Source organism: Rhipicephalus microplus, chromosome 1 (genome assembly GCF_043290135.1).
Source record: "Rhipicephalus microplus isolate Deutch F79 chromosome 1, USDA_Rmic, whole genome shotgun sequence".
Classification (NCBI taxonomy): Eukaryota; Metazoa; Arthropoda; class Arachnida; order Ixodida; family Ixodidae; genus Rhipicephalus; species Rhipicephalus microplus.
The window spans coordinates 221,921,448-221,939,337 of NC_134700.1; the positions used below are offsets into that span (position 1 = coordinate 221,921,448).

At 48.7% G+C, this 17,890-nt stretch overlaps 1 protein-coding gene across 1 annotated transcript in view; it reads left to right on the plus strand.

Moving 5' to 3' along the window:
• Positions 1–1,811: 1,811 nt before the first annotated feature.
• The window catches only part of LOC119159624 (uncharacterized), a 91,927-nt gene continuing 75,848 nt past the window's right edge, over positions 1,812–17,890 (plus strand). Inside the window, exon 1 of the mRNA XM_037412438.2 lies at positions 1,812–1,973. The gene's annotated coding sequence lies outside the window, so the exon portion shown is untranslated. The remainder of the gene's footprint in view (positions 1,974–17,890) is intronic.

Consider the following 17,890-nt stretch of genomic DNA (forward strand, 5'->3'; position numbering starts at 1 on the left):
CTCCGCGCTGTGCTCATATTTGATATAATGTCGAGTGGCCGGCTGCATTTCGTCTTTTGATGGAGTGTCCATTTCCGTCGCGCTTGCAGATAATAGAGACGCCATCGTTTTGTCGCTTTATATATCCGATGAGCCTTACACAGGTGTAACGCGGCTACATTTATCATGACCGTTCGTTGATCATGATCGTTCGCTATCCAAATCGAATTTCACGATCGCGATTGTATTCCTTACGCAAGCTGCAAATGTAAGACAATCACCGATGAGCAATTTGTTGAGGTGGCCGGCAGGCTCGCCTTGCCGGTCCCTATTGCCACCAGCACGTAGTGTGTTGACAGCAAGAGCGGCTCTCAATCTGGAGGAAAAAAAGAAGATCGCGTGCTTCTTTGCTCGAGAGCCAGCCACGACTGACGCATCGTCCTAGTGCTAGCTACCCTGTGGTTTAATAAATCCCCCAGTACTTGTTACTCATCGTGACACTATACATGGGACTGAGCCAGGTGCGTGACACAGTCGCGTTCCACAGTACCAAACTAAAGTTATTTTCCTTCCTTCAATCCTGCTCGGTCGCGATCTGCGGTTTATCGTGCGACACCGGCATCAGAGTCGATTGTGACGTTGCTTCTATTTACAGCAACTCTTCTTTATCGCGGAGGAAAAGATGTGCGGGGATTTGTAGGCGAGCCCACAAGATGTTATGAACGGCTTATGATGACGTCTCTGCATTCTATCTCTCTTGAATCACGGCGAACAAGAGTTTTGTCAGCAGTGTACGAAATAACACATTAATCCGTGTAGATATGAGTCACGACATTTAGTTCCCGGCCGTTACCTGATCCCAACCCATGGTTTGCTAGCAACGGGTGGTGAGGTTATACGAATGTGGATGCATAGGTTGAGGGAATAAATAAAAGGGAGTGTCTTAATAAAAATAAAATGTCCTAAATAAAAGGGAGTGTCTTAGGGTGCAGAGTAAACAGTTGGCACGAGATGCGCGCATGCGGCACGATACGGGAATATGCGCAGTGGGAATATGCGCAGTGTGACATCGTGTGACTAAGAATGCCCCACACACGCACAAAAAAACTGCACTGCATGAGAACATACAGAGCGAAAGCAGTAGCGACTTCCTCGCCAACGCTGACGGATGAGAAAATATATATATGCATGTGTGTGTGTGTAGGGGGGCAACAGAACGGGCTCCTTCTTCGGAAGGACAGCATACAGGAAAAAAAAGCGAAAGGAGAACAAAAACAGAACAAAGGCGTCTTTCACGAGCGCGCTCGCAACAATGACGCTCACAAAGGGCAGCATCCCGACGACGAGCTCAGGTGTATTGTCTTTTCAACGCAAGAGCGCAGCCGGTGGCGCACTAATTGCGTGCGCTCCGTCAAGCCGTCGGGTAACAACCTTCGAGCGAACTCCCATGCAGCCACCGAAATAAATAACAGAGCGCGCGACGCGGGGGAGCGAGCGATACGAAAACAGCCCGACGCACAAAACATAGAAAAGAGAGAACCGGCACACTCGAGCGGCGGCGAAGGGGCGCGCAACCTCTCCATGGAGGACGCAGACAAGCAGGCCTGCAAGCGGCATCAGCAGACGCAGTGGAGGCCAGCCAGCAAAGCCGGGCCTGCAACCCAGCGCGGCTAGCCCGACGGGGCAAGCAGGAACGCGGCCGAGCGCAAATGCCATTAGCGTCCGCCGAAGTGGCGCAGGGGGTTCTCCCGCGCGCTCCCATTTGCTGACGCGCTCCGAACAAAAGCCATCCGGGCAGGGCATCACGTGACGCCAGCGGGCCAATCGGCGCTCGTTGGCGGTGCTTCTCGTTCGCGCGGCGGGGAGAACTGTTCGGCCGCAGCCTCGCACACCAGTTTCCTCCGGAGCGGCGTCGGTTGCATCTCCTGGCGGAGCTGTCGGATATTTGACCCCACGTTTGAAGCGCTTCCGGCCGTTCCTCATCGGATCCGACGGTGAGTGCAGATTCTGCACACTTTGCCGATTGCGCTGCTGCATGTGGCACGTCGCTGCGACGCCGCGTTCTCGAGATGCGAGCGATTTCTGGAGCGTCGTCTGCGCGGCCGGTCGTCTCCGAGAGAGCCAACATGGCGACTCGGGAAAGGTGCGGCGCTCCTCTGCGCTCCCCGGTTTTTCGCGGGGCTCGCGCGGCTGCCATCGTCGCCGCTCGTCGCTGGTCGTTGGCGGTTGCTCTGAGGCTCGCGGAGTGCGCTGGAAACGCCTGCTATCTCGCCGAAGTCGTGGTTTTGCTAGTACGGCCCGATTCTGGGATGTATACTGTCGGGCTGTCACCCGCCAGCTCTGCCTTTGCGATCGCGGTGTCGGAGCTTCCCGCTCCAACGGCCCTGACGTCGGCACCGATGCCTGGAGTGTCGATCCAATTGTTGGATCGAATTGCTCAATGTCCAAGCTTACTGGAAATACATGCTTTGTGGTCGTGACGCGTTTATTTTTGTCGTGATCAACTCGAGTACGCGTTCCTCGGGCCTTCTACTTCGCGGCGCTGCTTGTGGGGGTGTGGGTGCCTCCAAAAAAACGCCAGTTTTCTTGTATAACCGTGGCAGCTGGCACTATTATCGGCTGTTGGGCGCTTAGTGTACACATTAGTAGTCACAGTAACACTTTCAGCTAGGCGGTTAGTCGTACTATCTCCGAATAGCGAACTTGATTTCGGTGTCGTACCTCGTGAGCTGCGCTCCATCTTCACGTGGGGGTGCGACGGAGCGTTAGGCCTAACGGCTGGAAGAGGCCCCTCGCCGGGTCTTGGGAGCCCGGGGACCTTTGTTGGGACTGCCATTTCATTTCCAGGGCTGGTACTCGTTTCCCCAGGGACACTGTAACGCCTCGATGGTGAAATTTTCGCATAATTTTTTACCTTACGCTCTCGTTTCGGCGATTTTTGGGGTGGTTCCGCATTGCAAGGCGAGCTTCGTGAAGCGGCTTTGAGGGGTTCTCACCCCGGGTTACACGTTACAATGAAGGCCTTGACGCACGTTTTCAGATGTCAACTACCAGAAGGACGACGTAGATTTCCCGTGTCGCTGTTGGTTTGCAAGCCGTTTGGACGCAGGACGACGCTTTCTGAGGGAGGTCTGCCGAACCCGTCCCATTGCCGGGGTATCCCTTTCGATCGCTCTGTTCGCCCCGGTTTCGGCCCAGGCTCGCCAGCCTTGCCGAATTTATGACGTCCTTTTGGTCCTTTATCGAACTGCGTACGATTCTTGTCGGGCACATTAATATTTTTCCGATTTTTGTGTACCTCGTTTTTGACCTTGTGGCTTCGGGGTCGAAACCCCGTCGGATTTGGCACTCTAAGTTCCCGCCAAATGGCTTAAAGCATCTAGGGGATTATATCTCTCAGGCATACGGCATAGGCATTTCCCTATTTAGCAACGCTATTGCAGTTCTGTGTGCGTCATGCTCTCACTGGTGTCAAGGTGTCGTTGACATCTCATATTAAATATCTGTTTGACGCGTAACAAGTTTCTTAGTAAATTGACGCTGGGTAATTTAGAAACTATATACCACAAACGCCGCATTGTTTGTGCGTTGACTCCATCAACAGGCATCTGCAGCAAGATACACACTCTACTTGGAGCATCGTCACCAGCACTATCTCCACCATTATGAAGTCTTTCTTGGGCAGTAGATTAAACGACTCCTGCATGCACTCAAAACGACAGGGCAAGTTGGTTATGTGAATAAGATTAGCAGCAAACAAGGAGACGGTTGAAGCGGCATCATATATAGCTTGTCGCCCAAGTGGCCTGTCTGATTTTGCTATTGTATTGTTTACACAAAGACTGCAGGAATGGAGACGCTTTTCCTCATGTACAAAGGATTGCTTTTATATGCACATTTTCAACCAAGGCTTCCTGGTCGCCGCCATGATTCACCTCTGGGCTGCTGCAAACATTCGTGACCCGGCATAGATGGTACTGTCAAGGAAGTGACGTTCCCCTTTATACCACGGTGCCACACTATAGGGCTCCTCCCTTCAGTCGTTGAAGAGGTCTATCGGGAGGGACGAAGACCTTCGACTATGCACTGGTTTTTGGTCAAGAAAGGGCCTGCAGTGCACGTCCATGTGACTGACGTTTTACCAGTGCTCCCTCACAAGGTGTCACTGCTGAACGACAAGGCTAGATATATAACATTGAGTTTTAGCAAGTTACGGGAATAAAGTACGCAACTGCGGTCGAGTATGATGCTTTCCCGGTCGGCGACCTTTTGCCTGAAGGCACGCCAACACCAAAAAAGTTTTTTGGGGTTGTCACGCCTCATTGTTGCCAGTCAGCAGTTTATACGCATTGGTTAACGGGACACCTGTCCTCCGGGGGGGGGGGGGGGGGGGGGACTCATGAGCACTGTCTCTGGAACCGGGAGCAGCAAAAGCACAACGAGGGGGAAAACGTGCTGCATGTGCGGCAACACAGATTGTCGTCTCCTCTGGCGAAAGGCGCTGCTCCATGCAGCTTTAACAAGCGAAGACAAGCGCTTTCTGGTTGGATTTTCTTTAGAAACGGTTCGCATGCAGGTGACTTATATGAAAGCGTGCATCCTCAGATTGTATATTAGTTGTCAATGCGTCCATTTTGACGAAAGACTATGCACGAAAACGCTGTTGTGCCCCGCAGTGCTTCTCTGTTGGGATTGATTGATTGATTTGTGGGGTTTAACGTCCCAAAACCACCATATGATTATGAGAGACGCCGTAGTGGAGGGCTCCGGTAATTTTGACCACCTGGGGTTCTTTAACGTGCGCCCAAATCTGAGCACACGGGCCTTCTCTGTTGGGAGGGTCACGCATATTGGCGACTGCTCCAGCGGGGACAATGGAGGCACCGCAATGGAGCTTTTGAGAGGAGGTACGTAGAAGGAAGACGCTTTAGCGCCTCCACGTGTTCTGCGAACGTCTCGTTTTCTTGGTGACCCTCGCGGCCGATGCCGGCGATACTGGGGCGGCAAGTGAGAAGATCTCCGGTCTTGTCACTGACACAGAACGGTTGCCTAAATCATGGCGCTTGAATATACTTTGACGACGCACGATGTGTTCTTGTCAGGGGAATGCTGGAAAAGATTGATATAAATGCCATGATATATAAATGCTCAGGATATAACCAACCACTATACGCAGCCTTCATATACTATACGAGAAGGCGCTTGATTCAGTAAAAATATCAGCCGCCATGCAGACACTGCGGAATCGGGGCGTCGATGAAGTATATATGAACATCCTAGAAGCATTCCACAGGGGATCAACTGCTACCATAGTGCTTCATAAAGAAAGCAACAGAATACCAATCAAGAAGGGTGTAAGGCAAGGGGGACACAATCTCCCCAATTCTATTTACCGCGTGCTTAATGGAGGTTTTCAGAAGCCTAGAATGGGAACAGATAGGGATAAGAGTTAATGGAGAGTACCCCATGCAGTAACCTGCGCTTCGCCGATGACATTGCATTTCTGAGTAACTCAGGGGACGAATTGCAAATCATGATTACGGAGTTAGACAAGCAGAGCAGAAAAGTCGGTCTTAAAATGAATCTGCAGAAAACGAAAGTAATGTACAACGACCTCGGAAAAGAGCAGCGCTTCGAGATAGGTAATAGTGCACTTCAAGTTGTAGAAGACTATGTCTACTTATAGGGCAGGTAATAATTGCGGAGCCTAACCACGAGATTGAAGTGACTAGAAGAATAAGAATGGGGTGGAGCACATTTGGCAAGCACTCTCAAATTATGACAGGTAGATTTCCACTATCCCTCAAAAAGGAGGTATATAACAGCTGTACCTTGCCGGTACTTAGCCACCGAGCAAAAAGCTGCAGACTTACAAAGAGGGTTCAGGTTAAATTAAGGACGACGCAGCGAGCAATGGAAAGAAAAATGTTAGGTGTAACCTTAAGAGACGAGAGCAGAGTGGATTAGGGAACAAACGGGGGTTAAGGACATCATAGTTGAAATCAAGAAGAGGAAATGGACATGGGCCGGGCATGTATAGTGCGCAGACAGGATAACCGCTGGTCCTTAAGGTTATCTAACTGGATTCCTATAGAGAAGGCAAGTGAGTTATGGGGAGACAGAAGATTAGGTGGGCAGATGAGATTAAGAAGTTTGCGGGTATAAATTGGCAGCAGCAGGCACAGGACCAAGTTTACTGGCGGAACATGGGAGAGGCCTTTGTCCTGCAGTGGACGTAGTCAGGCTGATGATGATGATATGCCACTGTGTTACGTACCGCAACAAACTTGCGTGGCAAAGTCGCAAGTGTATAGCTGTACGCGAACCGGTCTAAATCGTATACATGCATGAACTTGAACCATGCTTATCCACCGTTCTGGCTCTAAATGGGGCTTATCTCTGTATTGCTATTTCTGCATGGGAATGACTTGCGTGGGCGAATTTCGTTTTCAAGCCCCTTGAGGTCATGAGTGCCGAAGTTCGTAACATGCATCTATAGGGTTCGTATTTCAAGAACTCGGAAGTTCCGAGACTGAAGAATCGCTGGAGGCTCATAGTTTACTTAAGTGGCATTCGTGACAGTGGCGCCGAGAAGTGCATTTGAATGACGGTATACGGCGATGTTTGGCTATGTATACGCACCATGGGAATTCGGACATGTTCGGAACGTGCTGTATGGTCGCCTGTTTAATAGAACACCGCAGTGACCACTCGTCGTATTGCCGGCCCTCGCATACAGCAAGTGGATGAAGAAACAATGTTCATGCATGGCAATATGCTTTGTCAAAAGAAGTCTAAACTCTTAAGCATCGGTAGTCTTATGCAAGTCTAAGCCACATACGCCTTTTCAGGGGAAGGAAATCGAAGGATTCCGTGCACACAAGTGTTCCTTTTGTGACAGAAGCGACACACACACACACACACACACACACACACACACACACACACACACACACACACACACACACACACACACACACACACACACACACACACACACACACACGCGCGCGCGCGCGCGCGCATACTTGCTTGGCAAAGCTGCGGAGGACATGACATCACCTTAAGCATTGCTATCAGACGATGTCAGTTGGGACGGCTGTTAAAAACAAAAGATGCACTCTGCTGCCGGAAAGGTGGTCTGGCCAGGTGGTGTCGCGTAAAAAAAAAAAAAAAAACTGGCTGTGTTTGTCAAAGAGCGAGACAGAATATCGGGTCAACGTTGTTTCATAAACTGTAACATGTCGAGCCGTCTTGATTGTGAGAAACCTGTCATGTTCCGTCGCGGCCATTTGAGAATGCGTTTGTGTTCACAATGGACTTGAGACGTCATCCCGCGCAGAACAGAACCGACACGCGTCAGAATATGTGTATACAGTTTGAGTAGCAGTATACAGTTGCCGTGGTCGAAGGGGTTCCAAGTCACAGCGATGTCGCCGAACGTGGAATTCGTTCGGGAAGTTTCGGTAATCGAAACGTTGTTTTACATCACTGGGCCGAGTTTTATGTCGACTCCGCCGTGCAGTGTTTCGTGCCGCTCCGACCACGTGCAGCATGTTGTAGCCCATATTGGGCGCGGCTGCTGCAGCCGCTCGTGTAAGACTGCGCGGCGAATCTCTCGTATACTAATCCGCCTTTTCCGCGATGCCGTGACGCATGCATGCGCCCTTCTTTAGTGGAAAAGTCGCGGAGCGCCTCCTGGTCTCAGAGTCTTCGTTCTGGCAATGCCCGGCTCTCTATATACCCTACCAAAACGCCAGAGTGTGGCACGGGAAAATGTAAAAGGCGATTGAGTGACCTCAAAAAGAAACACAGGGCGTTTGCGTGATGCCTGTTTGTTCATCGATGGCGCAGCAGTCATCATCCATTGGACCGGCTAGTATTAAATGCGCATCTGTATCTACTCATGATCATGATATTAGTCATGTTTCATTGACTGCGCAAATGTGTTGTGCAGTCGATGGAACGTGGCTATAACGAAGGTGTCAGTAATAACTATGGTAATAAATAATGCTATGCAAAGAATTCAATGCAACGTGTTTCTCGCCCGTGTCAGCGCGCAATAAGCGCGGGCTTACGTCACATCATCATTCCGAAGTGCATGCTTCCCAAGACGTGGCCATTCGCGGGTTCGAAGACGGCCCCCTCATTTCAGTGGAGGTGCAACGATAGAGCCGTGCGCGCACGCCGTGCATGCAGTGTGAATGCGCGTCAGGGAAGCCCAGGGGGTCCAAGTTCTCCTCGGATCACTCCATGTGTAGCATGCCTCGTAATCATGTAGTCCATGGTTCGGGCATATAAAAAAGCAAGAACGCACTGAGTGGTTAATTTGCATGAAGGTTGACGTAATTCGTGTAGGCCTTATTTCATTCCCCGGCGTGAGGGAGGCAATGGTCATGTGTGAATAAACAAAGAACAACATAATGCAGACATGGAATGCTGTTTGTAAGATGCGCCAGTTAATATGAATGCTAGAATCGTTACAAACAGCTGCATACATGACAAATAACACGCTTGACAATTCAGGCATGCCGTAACAGAAACGGTGGTGACTGCAGAACGATGAGCTATACTTATTAGCAGCGATTCAGTGCCCAGACTGCTAAAAGGAGGAAAATAGTCCGTGGTTCTATGTATATGCATATATATTCAAGCGAGTCGCATGTACACAAACCAACCGGGCGCATGCAGCTTCAACTCTTCGGCACTCTCGAGGCCGGCCAGACGAAGTCGGCGGCGGGCTGTGCGTATTTAGTGGCGGTGTTCGATTTCCGGACGTGATGCTCGGGGCTTTGTCCGCCCGCCGGTAGCTGTTCGACGTTCACCTTCATGTCGTAGTCACTGAGCAGACTGAAGTGTCTGGATCGGCTTCGCCTCGTAAGCTTATCGGGGTGTCCGTCTTCGCATATATATCGCACTGGTGATGTATGGCCGCAACTTACACACACATTCATAGCTCTTAATTCCACCGGGGGACCGTTACAGACGACAGCATATTGCGCACAAAAACTACATGGTATAGCAGATGCACACGACTTCACGCATACGTAGCCGAGGATAGCCCTTCAGTTAAGGCCGCAGGTGGTCACCACATTGGGCGAGAAGTATAATCATGTATACAAAGCGAAAACCACGTCTGCTGTTATCTGTAGGAAGCATGCCTTTTAGATATATGGTCGATATATAACCGTGCATATGCAGGGTCTGTCCGTAATGCAGTCTTAGTTTGATACAATTAAATTATGGGCCTGTTGTTGGGCCATGTTGGTAAGAAGCGATAGAAACTAAAAGCGAACAGGACCAGAAGGAGGGCCTCCTAATCATCGAAAGGGAGCATCAAATGCGCCTCGTATCCTTGCTCAACAAGACCATTCCTGTCGACTAAGGTGCATCTGTAGGTTTTTGACGACCATCGCGCTCGAGGAACCTTGGTTTTGCCTACCAGAAATGGCTTACCGTATTTGCCCGATAACGATCGCAACCGTATTTGCCCGATAACGATCGCAGTGCGAAGGGTGACTTTTCATGCCGGGCGGTAAGAAAAAAAAAGTTACTTCGGTCTTCTTTTGTGACTCCAGGGGTGACTCTAGGTAGTGAACACCTGGACACAATCTCGCGTTACATTCGAGCAAATACGGTACTTCTCACCCCCATCCCCCAGTAAAACCAGGATACAAAGCAGGATGGAAACTAAACGGTCCCAGAAACAGCTCCCTTGCTGCGAGGAAACGCTTTCATAAGTCGTAAAAGACACACTCAAAAAAGGTATAAAAATTATGACGCTTTCTACCCATGACGTCACACAACAGATTTTCACGGCGTCTGTAAATGCCCGCGTTATTTTCTGTGTCTAAAAATGGATCATATCGTATTCTGTAGACCAGAACACCGCAAAATCGAAGCGCGCCGCCATATTTGCATCGCGCGTCGTGCCATCTATCGCAAGCGCGACGAAGCGACATCCCCGGGCTGTCGTGCCAGGATGCGCAAAGCAAACGCGAAGGTTCTGAAACTACGTCAGAGAACAGGTTTCGCGTTTTTAATTAATTTATTTACCTTTTTTTCTATTGAGAAGCTTCAGCAGTTTTTTACTGAAACTTCAAGAACTTGCTTATGCCGTTGACGAAGGTAGCAATGAGGGCTTCTTGGTCCGTCATGCTTCTTAGGTGTAGGCGCTAAAAGACAAGGACGGAAGGAATACTGCCATGGAGCTCGTGCGGGTAATATATACATTGTCTTCCCTTCGTTTTTGGCTTTTCGTGCCCGCATCCAAGTTGCTCATGCAAGTCTACAATGTCTTTACTGTGCGTGCTGTGCACTATGCAGTACCAACTTAATTTCTCACGTACGTATACGCTGCTAAAGTTGTACAAAACGTCCGCGCTCTTAAGACGTGCAAGCCGTGATTGACACGAAGCTTGCGTGCGAGGGAAAGGACGTACCGTTGCCGCCTATTGCAAGTCGCGCGCAAAGTTCTTTGAAAAGTGATCAATTCAACATATGCGTCGTGTAATATTAGCGTATCGGCTTTGCGAGCATAATTTCGCAGAACGGAATTTGTGTTCCCTGCAGGTGGGTTTTACAATCGTGTGTCTTGCTCACAAAGACGTGCGCAATCGGAAAGTAGAATCTGCAGTATCGTTCATCGATCCCGTTGTTTGATATGTGGGGTTTAACGTCCCAAAACCACCATATGATTATGAAAGACGCGGTAGTGGAGGGCTCCGGAAATCTCGACCACCTGGGGTTCTTTAACGTGCGTCCAAATCTGAGCACACGGGCCTACAACATTTCCGTCTCCATCGGAAACGCATCCGCTGCAGCCGGGATTCGATCCCGCGACCTGCGGGTCAGCAGCCGAGTACCTTAGCCACTAGAGCACCACGGCGGGGCTTCATAGATCCCGTTTGGAAGCCATGTGCGCTATTTTAATCTTGTTACGACAATAATTTTTGATCGAAACTGCGTGTGTTAGTCTTAGATAAGCCGATATAGAAATGCGCGGAATCCCGTTGTCTCCGTGCAACCATGTGCAACGCCTGTAGATTTCCCGTGCCTGCCGGATGAGCGCGAAACGCCGGTCATCTATGCCGGCGCTGCCTACGTAGGGGTCAGGGTCTTTGTACTTGGCCTTTGAGATCGACAATTTCGGCGTTTGCTACTAATTTCAGAGGATGCCTTGTATTAAAAAGGTTGCTTGGTGAATGACGGCGTCACTTACGTAGGCTTAATTATAATTACGTTTATGCCTTATTAAAACTTTTTAAAGTTATTTTTGTTGCATATAAGCTCCAAAAACGTAAAAAACCTATTTAAGGACACCCCACTCCTACTTGAGTAGCGCCACCACCTTAGTTCCGACGACCGCCGCTTCCCAAGTGACCGCTGATAATCTGACAGGCACGGGAAATCTAGGAGGCGTTGCTATGTTCTAAACATTTAGCTGATTGAGCTAGCGCTATATGCTTGGTACTGCGACTAAAGGTCATTGGCGGCAGTATACTATTTACTTACGTGCCAGCGCTGCGTGTTTTGTGCAGGTGCCTTGGGTATACATAAATGCTGGGACATCAAACACTGGAACGAAGACACGAAGTTATAGCTAACTGATCAGGAATACCTTACTATCTACTACATTTTCTACGGATAAAAGCTACTAATCTTGATGACATAAATATAATAAAATGATTTAGAGGTTACCACACTCTTAATCAGATCCCATTTCAAGTGCTATAGATATAGCCAGGAAAGCGGACATTTTTGGTCCAGTTCGCAGGACGTGACTAATGTGTACTAAGGGTGCGAAGCACGCCGTTTGCTTGTGCTTGAATGCACGACCTTGCATCAAAGGAGCAGGTAAAGCAGCGGGCACTGACAGGTGCACACCAGCACAAAGCTTGCGCATTTGTTCAACCCAGCGAGGTGTCACGCATGTTAGGCATACGCAAAATAGAATAGCTGGACATCACAGGGAGTACACACACACTTGTGTACTTCCGTGCATTTTCATTCGGCTGCTTGTGTGTGTGTGTGTGTGTGTGTGTGTGTGTGTGTGTGTGTGTGTGTGTGTGTGTGTGTGTGTGTGTGTGTGTGTGTGTGTGTGTGTGTGTGTGTGCGCTTTACAATTGTTCGCCAGGGGTGAATCTGAAAACACCACACTGGCACGATTCCCGCGTAGCGTTGAAGATCGGCGCAGACGGCGCAGTCACATCTGCCTGCTTTGCTTCTTGTTGCCCAAAGATGATGCGGTTGTGTTCTGACGAGGTCTTATGCGTGGAAGCGGCGTGAACAGGGACTCTTACGCGCGTTTTCGTTTTCTTTTCGCCTCTGAGCTACACTTTGCCATTTATTTTACTTCGCACCGCACATGCGCGTGTGGCAGCTCAGCACAATATGGTCTGGGTGCGAAAGTGTGCGTTCGGCTCGCCAGCAGCTTGAGTGGTAGTTAGTTGATCGATTGATTGATATGTGGGGTTTAACGTTCGAAGGCCTCCATATTATTATTGATTGATTGATTGATATGTGAGGTTTAACGTCCCAAAACCACCATATGATTATGAGAGACGCCGTAGTGGAGGGCTCCGGGAATTTAGACCACCTGGGGTTCTTTAACGTGCGCCCAAATCTGAGCACACGTGCCTACAACATTTCCGCCTCCATCTGAAATGCAGCCGCCGCAGCCGGGATTCGAACCCGCGCCCTGCGGGTCAGCAGCCGAGTACCTTAGCCACTAGACCACCGCGGCGGGGCTCCATATTATTATTAGAGACGCCGTAGTGGAGGGCTACGAAAATTTCGACCACCTGGGGTTCTGTAACGTGCACCCATGTCTGAGCAGACGGGCCTACAACATTTTCGTATCCATCGAAAAGACAGCCGCCACAGCCGGGATTCGATCCCGTGATCTGCGGGTCAGCAACCGAGTACTTTAGCCACTAGACTACCGCGACGGAGTCTTGAGTGGGAGTCTGGCGGGCTATGGTGTATAGAGACCTCCACTACGGCGTCTCTCATCATCATATGGTGGTTTTGGGACGTTAAACCCCACATATCGATCAAGTAACTTGTGCGTATTTGAATGCTATATGGTTTCATATACAGACATGCGTGCATGACGTAGCTTCGCTATAAGTTCCCATACCGTCGCTAACCAGGACGCGATTGCTGATGGCAGTTTTTTGGTCGGGATTGATCGACAACTGGAAGCATACACACGGGCACCGGATATGGCATGATAGGTTGATAGAGAGTGACTGATTCAGAAAAGTTTTACCCCCGTATTCAGAAACGCTACTTGAATTTGACTTGAAACCGCCTTCAATGCAGCGCGTTCGCAACGCGTCTATGCGTTTGTGCTGCCTTGGCACGAACTAAAGACAAAGCCTTGGTAAGGCGTTTGTGCTCCATTGAAGTCGGTGGCAAGTCAAGATCAAGTCAAGCAGCGTTTATGAATACGGGGGTTAGTCTCGGGCTCTAATTATCATGCACTAGTATGCATTCCTGCCCTTTGTGAACCTGTATATAGTACTCTTGAGGAATATGTACGGATTTCTTTTCTTCCTTATCAAAACGGGAGGGTTGCATACCATCTTTTGGCCTTCATTGGCTAGCTCGAATGCGTGTGCACAGACGTTATACGCGCTCGCGCCGTAGCACACAGGGTCGTTTCCAAATCTGATGGTTCTGTGGTATCGATCGGTTGTCTATGCGTTTCTTTCTTTCTTTCTTTCTTTCTTTCTTTCTTTCTTTCTTTCTTTCTTTCTTTCTTTCTTTCTTTGCTTCTTTCTTTTCGTTTCTTTTCTTTTCTTTCTTTCTTTCGTTCGTTTCTTTCTTCCTCTTCACGAATCTTTCCACCCTTGGTACGCTCGCCGGCGGGATGTCTGTGTGCGGCCGTCCACTGCGGGCGGCAGCGGTGCGCCCTCGCACCGCGCGAAAGAAGAGGCTCGGGGGAATGAACCGGAAAACGGCCTCGGTGGCCCCGGCGTCTCCCACGCGCGCGTGCTTGCATGATATACTCGCGCGTTGAAAGAACGAGTCGTGTTGAAGTAGCTCTGGCGTGGAGCGACGCGCGCCTGGGGTGTACAACACGGGGCTTATCGTATAACGGAATGCGTTTCTTTGTGGCGGCGATAGCGATATATAGCACGGACAACACGCCAAGAGACTTTCAACGGTGCGAGAAGCATGGTCAGAGTGACTTGAGGCGAGACCAATTTTTAGCATGTTACTTAATTACTCTGTCAATACGAAAATCGCCAGGCTTGTCGCGAGAAGACTTTTTCTATAAGTAAAATTAAACGTGGGTGTCGACGCCACCTGGAACTTCCCGCTTCAGTCGCCGTTACATAAATATAATAATGAAATATAAAAATTGAGCGTGTCTCTAATAAAACCTTGTAACTCATAGTCAGTAAAGGTAAAGTACATAGTTCTCAGAGGGGCCAGCATCTTCAGCTACCAAGATATAGGAAATTTTTCTGAGCAAATGTGCACAAAATATGGAGAAAAAAAACAAACAAACTTCGAAACGGGTAATTATAGCGCGAGAACAGAATGACGACACAAACAGAAAAGACACGAAGGACACGAGCGCTAGAGCTCTCGTGTCCTTTGTGTCCTTCTTGTTTGTGTCGTCGTCCTGTTCTCGTGCTATAACTATCGTCATGTCATACCAACTAGCCCAAGCTGCCACACTTTGAAACAAGTGATGTGCCCCGCGTAGATTTGGGGGCGAAATACAGAAAAAGATTGAACTTTTACGTTTTATTTTTTCTTCAATTAATGAACATGTTATGGGGAATTTAGTGACTGCAGAGCTTTTGAAATGTCATTCATCGGTCTAAATTGATTCATTCCTTAACTTAAGCGTCCCTTTAAAATCATCCTTCAGCCTATGAAACTGGCTTGTGTTCGCGTTCACGCAGTGCTTCAACGCTATCTGTCTGCATTAATCCACCACAGGACAGATGTAAAGTTTATAACAAACTGGGTTTTACCGTTCCTTTATTACAAATAGTATAATGGTGCAGTTAGTTGAGCCATAATTAAATTGATGATTCAAACTAAAGCGAGTACCGCCTGATTCGAAATAATTCAACATTTGGTGAATAAACGGAAGATAGCCGCCAGCACAGCGCCCAACCTGAGTGAGCAGCATCGTAGAAGTTCCTTTCTTGTCTGGAAAGTATGCGTTATGAGAAAATAGCTTTAAGCGATGGTTTCATCATTTCCTTTTTTCCTTTATCTAGCTATTCCACTTCCGACAGATACATCTGACGCTCCTCATGGACACACTTGGCTAACACCTGGGACTTGACAATTCCATGGTTGGATCCGGGGATATTGGGTGTTCACTGAATTATCGCAGCTGTAGGCGGGGTCCCATGCAACTTTCATATCCGCTGCAACCTACGCAGTACGCCCAATAACTTGTTGAATCTGGAGACGCTCCACAAGCGCAGACGCAAAAATAGATTAAAGTTTCTTTTTCAATTATTAGAAGGTGAGTTTAAAATTAACAGAAATGACTACATAGAACAACCTGGGAAACGAAGCGAGAGGGCAAAGCATACACGAGTACTGCACCCTTATTTTGCACGAACGAAGGCGTACCGTCATACTTTTTTCCCCGATGTCACTGAAGATTGGAATGGGTTACCGAGTAACATGGTCAATGCGGGTGATGTTAATGAATTTGTGCATATACTTGATTTACATTTATGTGATTTATTGTAAATATTATTGCGATTGTTATTTGTTGCATTGCGAATCAGGGTGTGTGTTTTTCGTTTGAAATGAAGAGCTTTCACGGATTTGTATATATGTATACCTGGTTTATCATTGGGAGATGTATAGTTATATCCCCAATTTGTTTGTACAGTGTGTCGTACCTTTCCTGTAATGACCCTCAATAGAGGGCTGACAGTATTTCTAAACAAAAATAAATAAAAAATCTTATGACTCCAAAAAAGTGAATCAGTCCGATAACAGTAATGTGACGTATGTGTGGAATCTTCTATGTGGAAACATCAACGCTTCGGTGGTGCTCCGTCGTTTCGAAAAGGGAGGGAAAACAGGCAAAATTGGCCGCGTTGCTGCGTGCTTAGCTGCAAATGTCGTTGAATGGTGGATAGTCTTGAGCCGGCCGCACTACACACGAGTCCTGGTCTCATCTGCGGTCACTCGTGATGCTGTTCTCGTACCATTTATGTCCTGCCAAGTGGCCGCACCATATATCGCCGGCAGAGGGCTTTTTCGTGCATAACGTCGCGTTTTCAGCGCAGCGTAAGAAACACCCGAGTCTTTACAATTACCTGTCTATGTATTCTTTAGTAAAGGAACACACTTTCTTATATTTACGTATGGATGTTGCGCCTCAGATATGCGTAATATTTGCTTCTCTTTATCGGCAATGTTCACTAGTATGAACGCAGCCACCAGTTCAAGATGGCTGGGCGGTCAGCAAGGGCTTACAATTCGGCCTGGTGGCTAAATTGTGTGACAGGCAGACCGAAATTTCTGCTTTCGGGTATCCCAAGAAATATCTTAAAAAAAAAAGAAAACCTTGTACGCAACCGACAATAGCTATATTCGCCTTAATGCGAAGCTTAATGCATGTGTCTGCATGAAGATAACCAACCGCAGTCGAGGCATTGAAGCTTAATCGCAAATGGAGAGAGAGACAGAGCTATAATGTGCAGAGGATGGCCTGAGTTTCTAGCATGCGGCCTGCACACGGGAGAAGGGAAAGAAAAAGAACGGGTGGAAATGAAGAAGCGGTGCTAATGTGCAATAACCACTTAACAATGGTTTCGCTTTGCAGTCCGGAGTGCAGTCCTGCATTCTTGAGAAAAATCCCTATCTGCCTTTGTAGCAGCTGTTGACAATGTCTGACGGCTTATTGATGAGAAAATACCACTTTCACTGATATTATGTCAGGCACACGAATTCCTACCGGCGTCGAAGTTGGAGCGTTTTTTTTTTTGTTGTTGTTGTTGTTGCGACACGTAAGAGTGGGCCGCCATGAAATGAATGCACCATTGTTTCACTCACTTAACTTCACAGCGTTCATGCTTCGTTAGTGATTTGGCAAATGGGTTTTTCTGTTGTAGGTTAACAATCACGAAATGGGAACACGGGCCCGAAATAGACACGTTACGCACGAAATGTCTGGAAATCTCTAGATCATTGTTCGGTAATATCGCATATGCTTTGCGATGTACTGATAGGCTCGTTGAAGCTCGATTAGCGCGGCTTTCGCGACAGTTTAGGCTGGCATATCGCTTCCGTGCAGACATGCGTAGGGGGGGGGGGGGGGGTGCACGGTTGAGGATATCTTTGCTGTTCAACTGATCAATGCCGCATCGTGTACATTTGACGCCTCGTGGAACAGTTTATATTTTTTTTAATTCTCTTTCTGTCATTTACTCCCCCCCCCCCCTCTTTCTCTCTTTGCTTCGCACATCTGTCCGATACACTCCCGACTCCCGAACGGCGCCTGTGCGTACGTGTTTCATTGGGGCGGCATAACCTATAGGGGAACCTAATGATCTGCCTCGATGGTAACGCGCGTGCTTGCATATTATATAGCACGCACCACACTCGCACGCACAACAAGCAGAAGGGCGGTTCTTTTTCGCGGGCAGTTATATAAAGACTTCACCGCCGGGCGTATTGCATATACGACCTGGGTATACATAAATCCGTGCGGAGTCTGCGTGTCTTTCGGTATCCTCTCTCTCTCTCTCTATCGCTGCGTGCCGCCGCGCCGTACGACTTGGTCCCGCTTGTGAAGGACGTAAATCAGGTTCATCAACCAAACCTCCCCCCTCCCCCCCTCTCGCCGCCGGCTTGCCTTGAAGCCGGTGTGTGTTCGTATCTGTTTTTTTTTTCCTTCTCTGCGCTCCTTGTC